This window comes from Rutilus rutilus (genome assembly GCF_951802725.1).
Source record: "Rutilus rutilus genome assembly, chromosome: 13".
Classification (NCBI taxonomy): domain Eukaryota; kingdom Metazoa; phylum Chordata; class Actinopteri; order Cypriniformes; family Leuciscidae; genus Rutilus; species Rutilus rutilus.
Window position 1 is genome coordinate 28661059 of NC_140218.1, and position 18208 is coordinate 28679266.

At 36.8% G+C, this 18208-nt stretch overlaps 1 protein-coding gene across 1 annotated transcript in view; it reads left to right on the forward strand.

Annotated features, from left to right (window-relative positions):
• Positions 1–15537: 15537 nt before the first annotated feature.
• LOC311302854 (uncharacterized protein) overlaps positions 15538–18208 on the forward strand; it is a 48120-nt gene continuing 45449 nt past the window's right edge. The window contains exon 1 of the mRNA XM_084428960.1: positions 15538–15820. The gene's annotated coding sequence lies outside the window, so the exon portion shown is untranslated. The remainder of the gene's footprint in view (positions 15821–18208) is intronic.

Below are 18208 nucleotides of genomic sequence, written 5' to 3' on the forward strand. Positions count from 1 at the left end.
GTTGGTCATCAGAAATGGTTTAAACATGATGCGAGTTCTGCCATCTCTGTCAGTGAAGTCCATTCTAAAACGTGTCTGAAAATAAACTGTAACTCAGCGAATATTAGCCACACTTTCATGAGAGATGTCTTTATAAAGCTTGGAATGTCTACTTTTAAATTAAGTAATTCATATCAAAAACAAATATTCTCATTTTATGTAATCCGTTTGAAACCATGGAGATGTACAGTTTTTTCGTTCTCCTTTCATCTCTAATGAGCTGAGGCCGCCATACCCCAGGTGCTATTCACATGGTAAATAGTTTAGGTGATCTATATGCATCACACATGCCCCTGATCAATGATACAAAAACACGAAGTTCCTTCATCAGATTCACTGATAGTTCATCGCGTTTTGAGTATGGCACGCTACTCCGGTAAAGAGGCCCTTCAGAGGATTCTGGACAGCGAGGAAGAATTCACCTTTTCCTCAGAGCAAGATTGAAACTCAAGATGACGAACAGTTGTATTTTGAAGAGAGTTGATCCTGCCAAGGATACGGAGTAAGTTGTTTGGTGTTATATAATTCTTCTTCTGATAATATAGTTCTCGTATAAATTTCAGACTATATTGTGCCTAGTTTTGGCTAGCTTTTGACATCTTATGGGAAATATTGCCTAACAGTGTCCCTTACTTTCTTGTAAGCTATGCTCAGGTGTAAACATTTGTAATGTGATAAGTTACTAAACATATTAATATACACAATATATTTAGCTCAGTTTTGTTTAGCTTCTGACACTGATTATCATGTTAAAATACTGCCTTATGCCTAATTTAGCTTTGCGGATATCTATGTAAATATAACCTATGTGATTTGGTCCAAATATATTTTAGCTTCAGTTAAAATGTGATACTGTTTAAATACTAGACAATATATTTTTATGTATAAAATGTTAGATTTTGGTTAGCCTATGGCCCAGCTTATCATGCTAAAATACTGCCTTATGCACAGAAGTTTGTGAATACAGGTGTACATGTTTGAAATGCTCTAAATGCGTGCGGTCTATAGCCTATGTCCCATCAACAGATACTCGCGGTGACGCGGTCTATGGCCCATCAATAGTTATTTCTCTGTCCTATGGCCCATCAACAGATATATACATACATTATGCGTCCATAACCATTAATCAGTTTATTTTGGACAATGCGTGTTTTTTTTTTTTTTTTTAGGAATGTGGCTGCATCAAGCTCTCCTTCTCCAGCACCTCGCAGAGGGGAACGCAGGTGTCGTTCAGTTCTCAGTGTGATCAAGAATCATACTGAGTAAAAAGACGTTATATTTTACTGATGAAATGCAATTGTTTACATCGTCATAATACAAAAGTACATGTTCTTGTATGAAATTACAACAACTGTTGTCTTTTTTAATCCATGGCCATTAGTGATTGATAATGATAATAATACCTACAGTTTATTTGATGTGTTTTTGATGTGTATGTGTTATGAGCATGCTCAAGTGTTTTGTTTTTTGTTTGTTTTTACAGATGTGACAATGAACATTTCCAAGCACCTGTTCCGAAGAAAACAAAGATAAACAAGCAACAGGCAGTTGACATGGTTCCACAAACTCTGAGATTCATGCCCGCACGGACCGCAACTGAGTTGTCAACTCTGTGCCAAAACACCAATGCTCAGTTAATTAAAATTAAGTTTAAAATAGCCTAACTGTTTGACTATTTGAATATAGTGTAACATTTTTAAATTTACTTATTTCCTGTGATCAAAGCTGAATTTGCATCATTACTTCAGTCTTGAGTGTCACATGATCCTTCAGTAATCATTAGTGCAGCACAATTAATCATATCGCAATCGCGATGTCAAGGCTATGTGATTATGCACAAAATGCTGAGATTATGGAATAAATACATTTGGGCTGTCAATGTTAACACGTTAAATTGATTAAATATTGATAAAATAATTAACGCATCAACACAGCATCCGTTCATTTTTGTCATCCTTTGGCTAGTGTTACTTTATATCAGGGGTTCCCAAACTTTTCCATGACAAGGCCCCCCAAATACCAAGGCCAAGGCCACTAGGTTCTGGCCAAACCTATAAAACTATATAGTTTTACCCAAACTGAATAATTAAGACAAGTTTAAATGGGTACATTTTCTAGAAATATTTTTGAGTCTTCATTTTCTTTTCTGACATCAAACACTTCTGTTAAAACTTAACACACTAGACATGCAAATTATGTGCAGTTTAGGCAGTTTTTGTGTGAAATCACATTTATTATGTCCATCAAAAGTGTGCTTTCATTTTAATTGAGCGTGAGCTGCACAGCAAAAATAGACTCAGCGCCGAAACCGCTTCACTGCTGCTCACACGACGCTCCTGCTCGCAGTGTAAATGCACTCATTGATTAACATGGATGCTGAAAAAATATGCACCGTTCACGCTTGCGGTGTGAAACGGCTGTAATTCACAAGGTTTCCTACATGTGTGTTCCGTGTGCACGTGTGATGCTGATGTTGCGCGATGTTAATCATGCGGCGCCACATTGCATTTCACCCCTTTCAATCCGATCGGAATTTCATTCGGATCGAGCTCAATCGGATCGATTAAGGTGTTTACATGAAGGTTTGAGCAGCATGAACCTGCTTAAGTTTTATCGATTAAATGAATTATCATCAATTAATCGATTAATCGTTAACATCCCTAGTAACAACTTACATTGTGAGAAAAGTTGTCTATTTTGAATAAATGCTGTTCTTTTTAACTTTTTATTCATTAATGAATCCTGAAAAAAGTATCACAGGTTATAAAAGAAAATATTAAGAAGCACAACCATTTCCAACATTGAAAAATACCAAAGTATTTAGTAGAGTATCAAATCAGGATATTAGAATGATTTCTGAAGGATGTGACACTGAAGACTGGAGTAATGATGCTGAAAATTCAGCTTTGATCACAGGAATAAATTATATTTGAAAGTATATTAAAATATAAAATAACTAAATTTACAGTACCAGTCAAAAGTTTGGAAACACTACTATTTTTAATGTTTTTGAAAGAAGTCTCTTATGCTCATCAAGCCTGCAGTTAAAAAAAAAAAAAAAAAAAACAGTAATATTATGAAATATTATTACAATTTAAAATAATGGTTCTCTTTTTTAATATACTTTAAAATGTAATTTATTTTTGTGATGCAAAGCTGAATTGTCATCAGCCATTACTCCAGTCTTTGGTGTCTTATGATCCTTCAGAAATCATTCTAATATGATGATTTGATACTCAGTTATTATCAATGATGGAAACAGTTGTGCTGTTTAATATATTTTTTTGGAATACTTTTTTCAGGATTCATTGATGAGTAAAACGTTAACAGCATTTATTAAAAAAAAACAGCATTTATTCAAAATAAAAACATTTCTAACAATATAAATCGTTACCATCACCTTTTATCAATTTAACGCATCCTTGTTGAATTAAAGTACTAATTTCTTTAAAAAATAGTTATTGTTCCCAAACTTTTGAACGGTAGTGTATATTGTTACAAAAGATTTCTATTCTAAATAAATACAGTTCTTTTTAACTTTTTACTCATCAAATAATCCTGAAAAAAGTATCTCAGGTTATAAAAAAAATATTAAGCAGCACAACTGTTTCCAACATTGATCATAAATCAGCATATTAGAATGATTTCTGAAGGATCATAAGACACCAAAGACTGGAGTACTTGCTGATGAAAATTCAGCTTTGCATCACAAAAATAAATTACATTTTATTAAAAAAGAGAACAATTATTTTAAATTTTAATAATATTACTGTTGATGTATATTACTGTACTTGATGAGCATAAGAGACTTCTTTCAAAAACATTAAAAATAGTCATGTTTCCAAACTTTTGACTGGTACTGTAAATATAACCTATTACATTTTTCCCCCCGTTTTTAACCCCCGGTCGGAATGCAAAAAAATTCTCGGGGGAGGACAAAATATTTGCGAAAGAAAGCAAAAACCATGTAATTTTTCACTAATTTTTCCCGTCAAAATCTCTCTTTCAGGGCTGTTTATGACAGGCTCAAATACAGGAGGTTTCTATATTTGCAGTCTATGGTTCAGTCATACGTTTAAACAGACCAATTAATAAACTTACTCATAATTGCCTTGACCTTCCCTGGATCCAGGCCATCTCTTGCCTCTTCACCGCATGCGGTCTTGGATTTTCCACCTAAATACCGGAAACAGTGATACTTGTAGGAAGAAACATTTAAAGTATAATGGTATATTACTATTAGTACTTGTAAATGTACCTCTAAGGTTGCTTCGGAGAAGAGTCTCCATGTCAAAAACACTACAGAGGAGACACCTTACCATAGTGGACGTATTGGCATGATGCTGCCCTCCATGCACTTCTGGACACAAACACTTCTGATCCAGGATAGATTTCAACCTAAGGATACAACAACAAAAATGACCAGATAACGTTTTATTTTATCTTTGTTATTAAAAATAAGAAGTAGTGATGGGCATTTTTCAAAAATATTGCATTCGAATATTCAGGCTCATAAAAATCAAATGGTGTTTGGTGTCATAACCTTATTTTTTTTATAATACAATAAAGATGCACAATTCTGGATAAATTGAGAATCACAATTTTTTTTTATGAAAATTATTAAATCGAACCAAAAATTGAAATCTTGCTAATCGGAATCAAATTGAATCTGGACATCTGTATCGATCCCCAGCACTAGTGTGTGTCTGTATATTGTAAAAACACTCACTGGGGTTAGGCTTATTCTTAAAGGAGTGATCACCTACAATCTTCACTTTTCCACGAGAATCAATGTATGTTATGATTGCCTAATGATTATACACTGGCCGGGAAGCCGATATTTAAAAGTGAAGCGTTTGTTTACCTCAGGGTTTGTAAAATAGCCCACGTGCACGCGCACTCAAATACGAGATTTTGGCCGTTTCTCAATATGCGTTCTTGTCTGTACTTGCGTTCTTGTGGACTTGTGAAACGTCATCAGTCGCTGCCCAAGTACCGTCCCAATACACAAGTTTGCATTTTGGCAAGAACGGTTAATCCCGGAAGTGTTCTTGACACGCCCATTTTACCGAGGATGCATTGGTTGGTAACTTGTGTGAACTTGACGGCAGAAATATCCCAGCATTCATTTCGGCATTCGAGGAACGAGAGGTCAATACAGCAAGTCGTTTTTCTACAATTTCATCGCTAAATTCACTTCTGAGAACATTTGATGCGAGAAATCAACTGTGTAGATTTCAAATATTGGCATTTTTCGAAAATGCGCTCAAACGTTTTCGGAAGTGAGAATCTTCAGCGTAGGTAGCTTTATTGTTATGAATATACATTACATAGTGTACAGTTGTAGAGTAATCCCTTGAGCTGAGGGGTAGGCTTGGGCGATAAAGCCTGGCTGTTACCGTCAATAATTCTCGTTATGTTTGGGCACTGCAGACAGCGTCTGTGCGGGGGTGTTATTGTGCAATACCAGCAAGAACACATCGTCTCAAACTGTCAGCGGCGTTCTGTGTGCTCGTCACCTTGTGAGTTCATTCTTCCAAGAACAACTAGCAAGAGCGTTCTCACCAAGAACACAAGTCCGTTCTTTGCATTCTTGGTTTTGAGAAACACCCTTTGATTTCTTCTCTGTCTTGACGTCACGACGGGGGAGGATATGCCATATATGGACAGCGCAGCAGGAAGCTCGCCCTTACCCTCTCCCCTCTCCCCCTCATATTCAGTCGCGAAAGATGCAGAAACGAAGTGCACACGTGAGTTGCTCTGTGGTTGACTGCCAGAATCAACATGTAAATGTGTTTTCTCTACCAAGAACGGACCTAGCTATCAGGGACCAGTGGATTGAATAAATTTTTAATGACGCGGTTCCTTCAACCCTTCCCACTGGCTTATCGGTACGTGTTTGTGCTAAACATTGTATGCCGAAATCCTTCACAAATTTGGGGCAATATCAGGCGAAGTTGGCATCGAAGCTCGGGAAAAGCGCCATTCCAACAAAATTGCCTGCAATTGAAACGGTGAGACTGTTTTTATTGCTCTACTGTGTGTAACAAACAGCATCTAGGTGGGTTTTCGCCTGGAAGGCTTTATAGAAATCTGGCATCCTACTGAACGAAGTTAAACTGAGAGAGCGTGGCGTTCACAGACACCAGAATGAACGAGTTCACAGTAACGTTCATCAGGCAGTAATGCGGTACGTTCAGTTCACTTTCGCCCAAAATATGAACGAGTTGATGAACTATCGTTCAATGAACGCGTTCAGGCACAACACTGGCGGGAGTATTAGTATGCTGAAGCTAATGGGGATCCAAAATAAACAAACAAACAAACAAACAAATTAGCTTCGAGGTATGGGGAATGGCTGCTAACGTACTTTGCAAAAAACAAATGACTGAGATCATCATGAATTCGGTTATTGTTTATTTATTGCCTAACGCTTATATTTGAGGCGCCGTCTAGTTTGTGTGTGTGTGCTGTGCTCGTGTCTCATATGAGTAACTTTATGTGCGTGAGGGTTCATATACATGTATGTGTGACTACTTATTATATATGCAAGCGTGTTTCATATATGTGTGCGTGAATGAAGTTTGATTTAAGCCCTAAACAGAGCCTCATACTTATACACTGGCCGGGAAGCCGGTCGCATTCATTCACAACTTGCGCCATGATGTCAGTTTGTAATGATATGCTAAAGCGTTACATGCGGTGTCAACCCCCCTCCTTCCTGCAACCAATCAACGCGCCCCTCATTTGCATTATTATAATGACCGTCCACGACAGCCAAAATATCGCATCAGATCTCGCGAGACAATAATGCCTACAGAAATAAGGGTCTGAGGAGCTCTGTGTTTATTTTTTTTCCACTTTTCTTTTTTAGAAGGGCCTGAAAGACTATAATACAGCAGGTATCCAAGGTAATACTAGGGTATGACTCCTTTAAAAAACTTGAAAAGTATTAGAACAGTTAGAATAATCAAAAACAAGGAAGTTATTTTTTGGTCAAAGAAAACTACATATCAAAAGAAAGAATTTAAGTGATTTGGTGTCTGAGAAACTTACGGGAGCATTACGGGAGCACGGGTTGGCTCCATTGTCTGATGGTACTGGGTACTGTCCAGGTGCTGTTATCATGTTTTTAAGCTCCGCAATAGACTGTTGAATAACACGAAGTGACTCTTCCATGTTTCCCATTTCTTAAATGCAAAATCAACAAGATACTTCACATTGAGGGTACGAAGGAATTTGCAAAAGAAATATAAAATATTCCTAAAATGTTAGATCTTAAGAGACGTAAATAATAAGGCACATATTGTGCAGATCTTACTCTCTACAACAAATTCTCAAAGGTCTGATATGTCCTCCCGTATGTCCTTGTATGGTTGTGGCAAGTCTTTTTTCTGGATCTTCTCCATAAGTGCTCTCTGCTGTGAGACTTTCATTGTCTTCATCTTGGTGTAAACAATAAATAAATGTCTGAATAACATGCACCTCACAAAGAAAAAATAAATAAAATGAAATGAAATGGCCTCTGCACGGACAATAAGGAAATATGAAAATAATAAGAGAGTCATAAAAGTTCTAGTTAATAATAATAATGCATCAATGTTTTTGCAAAAAATATCAACCATTTTTAATATTAGAGTAATAGTTTAAGGAGAACTCCGGTCAATTTTAACATTGAGCTCATTTTTTTGTACATTTGGAGTGCTGTCAATACAGAGAACAACGACACAAATCGGTGTTGCCTACACCGAGTTAATCTATTTTTAAAATTTTCACCCTGTTGACTTCAATGGGGCAAGTTTTAAACCTGCTTTTAGCTTCTTAACATCCTTGATGTGTCATTACAAGTGCACAGAAAATGTGAGTGATTCCTTCAGAGCAGGGTTCCAGACTGCGACCAAAATGGTCGCATATGCAACCATTTTTTGAGAATGTGCGAGTTAAAATTGTATGTGGTCGCATTTGTGCGAGTGCATGGTCATGTACAACTCAGTTAAATTCACGCATGAATTTTCCTGCATTGAACTTGTTTTAGCGCCCGCCAAAATGAATTTTTGTCCCGCCAAAGACTTATTTGATCGGTGAGTAATGTAGATGAACTAACGTTACATGTTTTCATGTTTAACTGAACGAGCAGAGAGAGAGACCCGGTTGCGCGCGCACACACTCTCTTCGGAGCAGGCGAAAGTGTAAACAAGACTTCACCGTCTACAAACTAAGCGCTGTCTTGCTCTCTCTCCACGGTGGTAAAAGGTCGGAAGACCAAAGTTTCATGTGGAGCATTCGGAGATTTTTTTTTTCCTGAATTACCGCTGGGTGAATTGTGCTAAATAAGTTGCCTTATCTTCTCTGAAAAGCATTCCGGACATTCAGCTGACATAAAACAACACTTTAATTAAACGAAAAAAACTATCCAATGATGAAATGTTTTCTGTGTTGACACAAATCTTGGATGTCCATGTCCTAACTGCTGGGATAATCACACAACGCGCATGACATGTCCAATTCGCGAACTAACGACTCATTTGAACCGATTCATTTTAATGAATGGTTAAAACAACTGATCTTTCCAACACTGAACTCAGGAGACGTCTGAATCAATGTATAACTAATCAGTAACACTTTACAATAAGGTTCTATTGATTACATAAATTACATAAAAAGTACAGTTTGCTTACTCAAGCTTAAGCTTTAAAATAAATAAAACCACTTGTTTTTTTGAAAAGCATATGACAACATTTTTCCTCACAGTGCTATCAAGAATCGATAAGAGAATCGTTAAAGAATCGGATCGATAATCAGAATTGTCAGTGGCATTGATATTGATAAAATCCCCATCCCTATGTAAAGACAGTAAATTTATAATCAAACTTTAAAGAACATACATGTTTTTTAATAGTTTTTTTGAGAGTTAAAAGATTAAAACATTTTGCTAACATGAGGTCTTGTGTCACTGTCAAGTCTTTTTGCATCAGTGCAAAACTAGGGTATGCAGATTAAGACCACTATTCATCAGCATGCATTGATTAATCCCATGGCATGTAGCAAAAAAACAAACAAAAAAGAAGGTGCGACCAAATCATATGCAGGTGCGACCAACTGAGAAAGTTGGTGGCAGCAGTGCAACCAGTGGAAAAGTTAGTCTGGAGCCCTGCTTCAGAGTGAAAACGGGTGAATCTGACTGCAGTAGATGTGAAAGATATGGATAAAAATCATACCTGCAAACTCCACACACTAAAAAAGGTGACAGTGTAGGGGGGGCAGGGGTGCAGACTAACTTTATTTTTTTTATACATGCCATGGGATTAATCAATGCATGCTGATGAATGATGTATAATAATAATAATTAATCTGCATACCCTAGTTTTGCACTGATGTAACAAGACTGACAGTGACACACAATAAGAGCATGTTAGCAAAATGTTTTAATCTTTTAAATCTTAAAAAAAACTATTAAAAAACATGCATGTTCTTTAATGTTTAATTATAATTTTACTGTCTTCACATAGGGATGGGATTTGATAACATTTTATCAATAATAATGCCACTGACGATTCTGATTATCGATCCGATTCTTTTTTCTCTCTTTTTTCTCGATTCTTGATAGCACTGTGTGGAAAAATGTTTTACTTTTTTTTAAAAAAGTGGTTTTATTTATTTTAAAGTTTAAGCTTGAGTTAGCAAACTGTACTTTTTATGTAATTTATGTAATAAATAGAACCTTATTATAAAGTGTTACTGATTAGTTATACACCGATTCAGACGTCTCCTGAGTTCACTGTAGGAAAGATCAGTTGTTTTAACCATTTATTAAAATGAATCGGTTCAAAGGAGTCATTAGTTCGCGAATTGGACGTGTCGTGTGCGTTGTGTGATTTCCGCCTAAATGAATTATAAATAAACATAAACAACTAGTAGGCTATTTGCAGTATATTAAATCATTTTTGACAATTATTTTGCACTGAAATGAGTCTGACACTCGAGTCTGTCAGCGCTGCATCACGTGCACCTGCGCAATATCATAGCTTATGATTTCCGAAAATAGTACTATGTTGTCAACTAGTGATATCATCACAAGAACTGTTGAGGAATATGCAACATATTTTAGACAATTATTTTTGTCATATAGTTATAATAATAAGTTATAACTGTCAGACACTATCATTTCACCGTGCATGCCCTCGCAGGCTCGCACCGAGCGAGGCTGAACATGACCTCAGCTTCGCAGCTGAGACACGAATAGACTATTAACTTAAAGGGGGGGGGGGGGGGGGTTACAATGGTGTTTCATGTATTCAGAGTTGTTTACAGTGTTAAAGAGATGGATTCTCATGCTAAACATGGCCAAAGTTTAAAAAAAATATTTTAGACGAATAACAGAGAATTTTCTGTGCCGAAAATCTTACTTCCGGGTTGGTACAAGTTTCGGCTGATTTTTTTCGATCATGGATCTAATGACGTAGACCAGAGAGGAACTCCTTATATGAGCATTTCTCCCGGAAAAGCTCGCCCGCGCACACGTCGACCAGAGGAGAGCGAGACCGCGCACATCAACAGGAAATCATCGGCAGCGCTGCATAGGATTTGTTCAAGAATGTCTCTTCAAAGTGTGTTTTTGGATGTGAAGGAAAGCTTACCGTGTTTAGCTTCCCAAAGAACCCAGCGTTAGGAACAGTGGATGGAGTTTGTTTTTCCGGGGCAAAAATGGAGATGTGCAAGACTGTTTGTTCCCTGCATTTCGACAATGATTGTTTTATAAACAAAGCCCAGATCGATGGATTTGCAGATCGTCTAATGCTTAAAGGGATACTCCACTTTTTTCGGAAATATGCTCATTTTACATCTCCCCCAGAGTTAAACAGTTGAGTTTTACCGTTTTAGAATCCATTCAGCCGAACTCCGGGTCTGACGGTACCACTTTTAGCATAGCTTAGCACAGATCATTGATTCTGATGAGTCCAGTAGCATTTCTTTCAAAATGACCAAAGAGTTTCAATATTTTTCCTATTTAAAACTTGACTCTTCTGTAGTTAAACCGTGTACTAAGATCGACGGAAAATGAAAAGTTGCGATTTTCTAAGCCTATATGACTAGGAACTACTCTCATTCCGGCGTAATAATCAAGGAACTGTGCGGCTGTACTATGAGTGCAGCAGGCGTAATGATATGACGCAGCGCCTGAAAATAGGTCTAATAGGTTAGACAAACTTAGTCCCGGTCACGTTGGAAGAAGTTACCGAGCTGGGGACTATTTTCAGGCGCTGCATCATATCATTACGCCTGCTGCACCCATGGTACAGACACACAGTTCCTTGATTATTACGCTGGAATGAGAGTAGTTCCTAGCCATATAGGCTTAGAAAATCGCAACTTTTCATTTTCCGTCGATCTTAGTACACGGTTTAACTACAGAAGAGTCAAGTTTTAAATAGGAAAAATATTGAAACTCTTTGGTCATTTTGAAAGAAATGCTACTGGACTCATCAGAATCAATGATCTGTGCTAAGCTATGCTAAAAGTGGTACCGTCAGACCCGGAGTTCGGCTGAATGGATTCTAAAACGGTAAAACTCAACTGTTTAACTCTGGGGGAGATGTAAAATGAGCTTATTTCCGAAAAAAGTGGAGTATCCCTTTAAGGATCGAGCAGTCGCAATGATAAAGGTTCGCGGTCGCAGGCGGTGAGTAAAACTGCTTCAAATGTCTCTGTGTGTTGTTAGCAATCATATACTGTCTATGTTAGCAATCGACGCGTTAGCAGCACAGCTTTAACACGGCCCGCCTCCAGACGCTCGCTTTTTTCCGGAAAGACTCGGTACAGCCTATCTTTCTTTTATAAATATAATAAAACTAAAGACTTTTTGGAGATATGAAGGATGCAATGCTACTCTATAGTAGTGTTGTCAAAAATATCGATATTTCGATAAATATCGATACTGAAATATCTGAACGGTAGTTAAAGTAGTTAGTTCACCCAAAAACGAAAATTATGTCATTATTTACTCACCCTCATGTCGTTCCAATCCAAGACGTTCGTTTAATCTTTTTGATGAAATCTGAGATCTTTTTATCACTCCACTGACAGTCTACACAACTTGCACAATGACATGCATTTCTGAAGAAAAGCAGAAAGATACAATAATTTTTAAATACTGTGAGTGCATCTGTTTCACCCATTATCTTCTGTTGGATTAGCCTACATTTTTAAATCTTCTGTTTTTAGTTGTTACCAGAGCATTTTCCTGAAAATAGCAATCACACAATAAGAAGTATTTAAAAAAAAAAAAAATCTTTTTCTGCACATTAATGTCAATTAACTATTGAACATAATTGCTTGTATTTTATATGTATATCCAGTAGTGTCTGATATTCCAAAGAAATTTAACGGTAAAACTTTACAATAAGGTTCGTTAGTTAACTACATTAGTTAACATGAACTAATAAAGAACTGCACCTATACAGCATTTATTAATCTTTAATTTCAACATTTACTAATATTTTATTAAAACCTTGTAAACATTAGCCTAGTTAATGCACTGTGAACTAACATGAACTAACAATGAACAGCTGTATTTTTATTAACCTTAAAGTTACAAACTTACAAATACTGTAACAAATGTATTGCTCATAGTTAGTTCTTGTTATAAAGTGATACCAATTTAGGCTAACATAAAACAAAGATGAGTACAATTATCATTATCATTAATAAACTGAATTTTGTGCAAGTTACAGTGATAAAAACATGAAATAGGCCTAATGCTGCAAACAGAACACAAAACAGTGTAAAACTAACACATAAGCGCGTTTCCTCTTGCTCACACCGGTTTGAATAACATAACGTTACTTAAAGTCTTTTTACATATCTCTAAAATTAAAATAAACAGATTTGAGGGCATTAGCACGTTATACTCACCGCTAAACTGAATGAGTTGACAAGGCCAACCTCGCTTATTGAACTTCTTTTCTTCCAGAAAACGCCTCTCTTCCGTTCCACTTGTGAATGACCACGGGTTGTATTTCTGTCATGTCTTTGTGTTTTAATTGTGATAATCCACAAATATGAACGTATATGAATGATGTCGTCAGTGAATAATCAACCAAACCGTATTTTATGGAGCAGACACTACGGGAAAATACGCTGACTGACCCGTAACCCGTAATGAGCATCAGCTGATCTCGAGACTCGTTGTGAGGACAACGACCGCGCGAAGGAAGAAGATCTGGTCACGTGCGGGCAATTTATGCGGGCGGGTGAAAAAGTTCGTCTTACAAAACAGCATAACTGCAGTACAAACGGTAGACCTATGAAGACTTCATATGCAAAAACCAAAAAGTCCATCTGAAGGTTTTTTATTTATTTAAATAAGCTTTTTTTATTATTTTTTTTATTTTTTTTATAAAGCTCCTTTATTAGTTTCAATAATTTCACTTTAATGACAACTAAAATGACCTCATTGCCATTAAAGTGAAATTACTAAACCTAAACATAGGAGCCTGATTAAAAAAAAAAAGTCAGATGAGGTTTTTGCATTTAAATTCTTCACATGCATATCAGTGCATCAGTGTTATTGTTTCAATCTGGTTTCAATATACTTCATTATACAGCAGATCTACAGTTGTACTGCAGTTATACTTCACTATAATGAAGTTGTACTTTTTGTACTGCAGTTTTACTGCTGTTGAACTTCAATGTACTGCAGTTATATTGTATCTATACTTCGTTATACTGCAGTGCAAATCTACAGATGCACTTCATTGTACTGCAATTATACTGCTTTGAACTGCAGTTTTACTGCAGTTGTACTTCATTGTACTGCAGTTATTTTTTGTAAGGGGTTTTTCATTGTTGTGTACAAGAGTTAAAAACTATAATACTGTTCGTTTTCTCACACAAACCGCTCGTTTCGTGTCTTAGGCCATCAATGTGTACTTACGATGGGGAATTGTTTCATTTAGACGATGGGGAATTTTTTAATTTGGACTTTGTGCATGCTCTTTGAGACAGGGACCATATACCTGTGAACAAAACAATGAACCAATGAGAACAAGACACATGAACAGGGGAGTACATGGCAGGTTCACAAGAAATGACAAACCAGGGAAGCACATGACAAGAAACTGAAACATAACCCAACACCATCTGTGACAATGTGACACTATTCATGCCTCATGTATTTTCATATGACATGAGGCATGAAATATATTGTCACATACATGTACACATATTTATACATGCAACATGTAGATCAACTGTTATGCTTGAATTTTTATGCATGTTGAAAATATATTTTCAAAATATATTTCAATATATTTAACAGTGTCTCACATATATGTGAATATATTACATTTCTGTATGGGTTCTTTTGCTTTTTTAAGAAAGCATTTTATTTATTATTTTTGCGGCATAGTTTTTCACCTATATTTAACAGGGCTTCGTCAGAAGTACAAATACAACAGCCGTCTTTTAAATCCTATCCAATGGTTGAAAGGAAAGGAGTAAACATGGCCACTAGTAGGTTGTGGCGGCTGTCAATCAAAATGTGGAGCAGTGATTCGTTCCATGTGTTCCCTGTCAGAAAACAAATGGATAATTCGGTCAATTAAAATAAAAATGTAACAGAATTTATCAACTTGTTGCCTGCTGTGGTTGTTTTGATTCACGTCCTTTCTAAAAATATGAACGTTTTTGGTTTAATATATTCTTAATATATAAGACTGTCAATGATCTAATTTCATGTTGTTTTATATTTTATTTGTTCATTATTTATTTTGTTGGATTTTAATTGGACTTGGTCAGAACTGTTTCAAAAATAGTTATCTGCATGATGCTTTGGGCTCAGTGATGTTGAATTTAAATGACATGTAAAATAAAGACATGTTATGTTACATTTTGATATAATGGTGTTTTCTGGAAGGGACTAAAGAACAAAGCATTTTTATCAGCTGAAAGGCAGAATACACATGTTTTTTTTATTAAGTTAGATAAGCATTATATAACAGTCTGAGGTTATGTTTTAGTGTTGGTAACATGTCCCAGATTGTCCCACACAAACTTATAATCGTCCCACATTTGGTTTGTTTGATGGTGGTCACCCTAGTGCCGGGAGCAGCAGCTCATTTGCATTTAAAGGAACAGACACAAAACGGTGCGTATTTGCTCCCCCTGAAAAAGTGACAACTTTAACATGCTATAAAAATATCTGTTGGGTAAAAAGGGCATTATATCACCCCTTTAATTCTTGAGAGCCACTGCGCTCTCCCCTATATGCAAAAGCAATATAGGCTATATAAATCTTAAATCTAAATGGTAGGCTACTTCAAATGTTAAGGAAACCTGTTCAAATGGAGGAGGAGTTTTTTTCTTTCTCGCTAAATCTCTCGGAACTGGGCCGTTTCATTTTCCATTGGGCGGCCCAACACAATGAATAGCATAATTTCTCCATTGGGTGGCGCTGATCGGGCTCGCACAGATGGAGGGATGAGTCTCATCACATGGTCCATCCATATGCCCGGAGAAAGTGAGCGATCATCGCAGTCTCTGCGCTCTCTAAAACTCAATCAGAGAGTAGGCGGCAGTGTACCGCAGATGAACTGAGAGCAGAAGAGCAGCCATGATAGTGAGCCTGAGCCTGCAGCTGTGTGCGCTGGAGGAGAGCTGAGGAGTAGAAGTCTCTTCTCTTCTCTTCTCCTCTCTATTCTTCTCTTCTCTTCTCTTCTCGCTGAGGATGGCAGGGATGCTGCGCGCCGCATCACTCTCTCTGGCTCTGTGAAACGAACGCACGGTAAGCGCGCTTCATCTTCCCTCACTGACCCTGTCATTACACGTCGAACTTTGAGGGGGTTTCGTCCGTCGTTTGGACGCGTTTTAAGTGTTTGGCTTGGGGGGTTGTTGAGCAGAAGTTTACACGACTCTTATTATGTTTGTCACTTTATATAACTAACGTTCTGTATAGCCTAGTTTGGTTTCAGTCACTAGACATTTCTCAGACTGTAGCAGCCTCGGTCAGTCTGAAACGCGGTTAACGCTGGAGACTCGAGATCATTGAATGGAATTTCTGAGCTCATATCGATGCTCTTATTGATTCTGTATTTTCTTGAGAGAGGGGTGGTGAAGGGGAAGATACTGAGGTAAAGATGGTTTAAAGTGTGTCCTCTTGAATGAATGTTCAGGGCGAAATTCTGCTCTTCTTTTGCTAATAAAAACTACCAAAAAGTAGGCTACCATGGTAAAACCTATTTTGTGTGGATATGATACCATGGTTCTATCAAGGTTTTTTGGTGGGACTACCATATGGACTACCATATTTTATTGGATATGCCCCATTGATTTTTTGGGTGTACCATTTTCTTCTGTTCTTCCATGTTTTTGGATTTTTTGGGGGGTATTTCCATGGTTTTATGTATATTTTACCATGGTAATGCCATGTACTACCATCCCTTTCAAAAAAGTACTTTATTAACTAATAATATTTGACATGGTACTCCATTAGAATACAAACCATGTCCAAAATACCATGGTAGAACCATAGTACATATTCAAAATCATTCTGTTTTTTGTAGGTATAATGTATTTTTGGACAAATATGATACTGAATATGTTCTTCTTCTAGTAGAATGGTAAATACAGTATCTATATTAATATCTGATGGCATTACTATACTGTCAAATGGTGTGGTTTGATGTATAGTATTATTACAGTGTGTTTAGTTCATTTTTTTGCACCTGTGATGAAGCAGCTCTTTTCATGTCTTCATTCTGAGAGCGGAATTAATGGTGTGTGATCCCTAAGTGTTCAGTTATTCCAGACCCAGCGGGACAGACTTTATTTAAGCAAGAAAGTGACTTAACACCGTAGAGCTTATGCCCACCCACCCCCCCCCCCCCCCCCCCCCAGCGCACGCTGACCGAGAAACTGCAAGAGTCTGTCCAATACAGTGAATATGGATGAATGAAATCCTCTTACTCTGCAGCTCAAACTCACTGTGTGTGAGTGTATGAGAGAGATCTGCTCTCTACTGAGGGTTTACTGACTGATCAACTGTCTTTTGCACCTAATAATGAAAATTAAAGCAGCAAAATGAGCAAAAAAAATATATTTGTGTTTGATAAAGATGTTGTATTGTTGTTATTGGTTGAAAAAAAAAGTTTGTCTAAAGCGCTAGGACAGAAATTAACTTTCAAGTTCACCTGCGATTTTGCTTTATTAAAGAAATAATAATTTCTCATGAAATATCAATTAATATAATTAAATATTAATATATTTAACATGGTTAAATATTAATAATAATATTTATTACTATTATTATTGATATTTCACAAGAAATATTTATGTATTTAATAAAGAAAAATTGCAGTTGAACATATTATTGATTAATATGAATTAATATTACTGATTATTTATGTATTATTATTAATATATCAGGTCAGGACTTTAACCCAGGCTACCTTGCTCTCCGATCAAAAACTAGACAAACATGTAAAAAAAAAAAATGAAGCTGTACATTATAAACACTTTTTTTCTTTGTTTATGTCTTTGCCTTGCATAGGGCACCATGTGAACCAGCACTGCCACTCGCACATCCTCCAAAATTTTTTTTATAATAATAATATAAATTTGAAAAAGGTGCATGAAAGCCCCTGTACAAATACAGACCCCTCTTTCGCACATATGCAATTAAGCCCACGTGTAAAACCGCAAACATTATCAAGACATTCAAAATGGCCCTTAAGGCCCAGCAGCTTTCTTCTGTTCTGTTGCTTGACTCTTTATATATTAAACATGCCACATCCTTACAGACGGTGGCTGCATTTTTAACCACATGACCAACCTCGTCTGTGTTGCGTGACGTGACAGACCGTCATGCTGTCGAGTAGGATGCAAAACGTGCTCTCCCTGGGTTAGACTAAAGGGTCAGTTTGTACTCTATATATGCTTTCTGTGTAGGCGCTGTGGGTTTAATATGCACGCCATGCACTCTTGCCACTGCTGATGTCAAAGTAGATTCAGGATCAAGTAACACTCGTAAGCTTCTGTGTCTTAAGACAGATATGAGCTGAAGTGAGTGAGTGAGAGAGAGAGAGAGGGAGGGAAAATGAACAGTCCCTATGGATTGGAGTGGAATATGTGTGACGGAGGGTTCAGAGCACCAGACGCACTGACTGTATGAAAA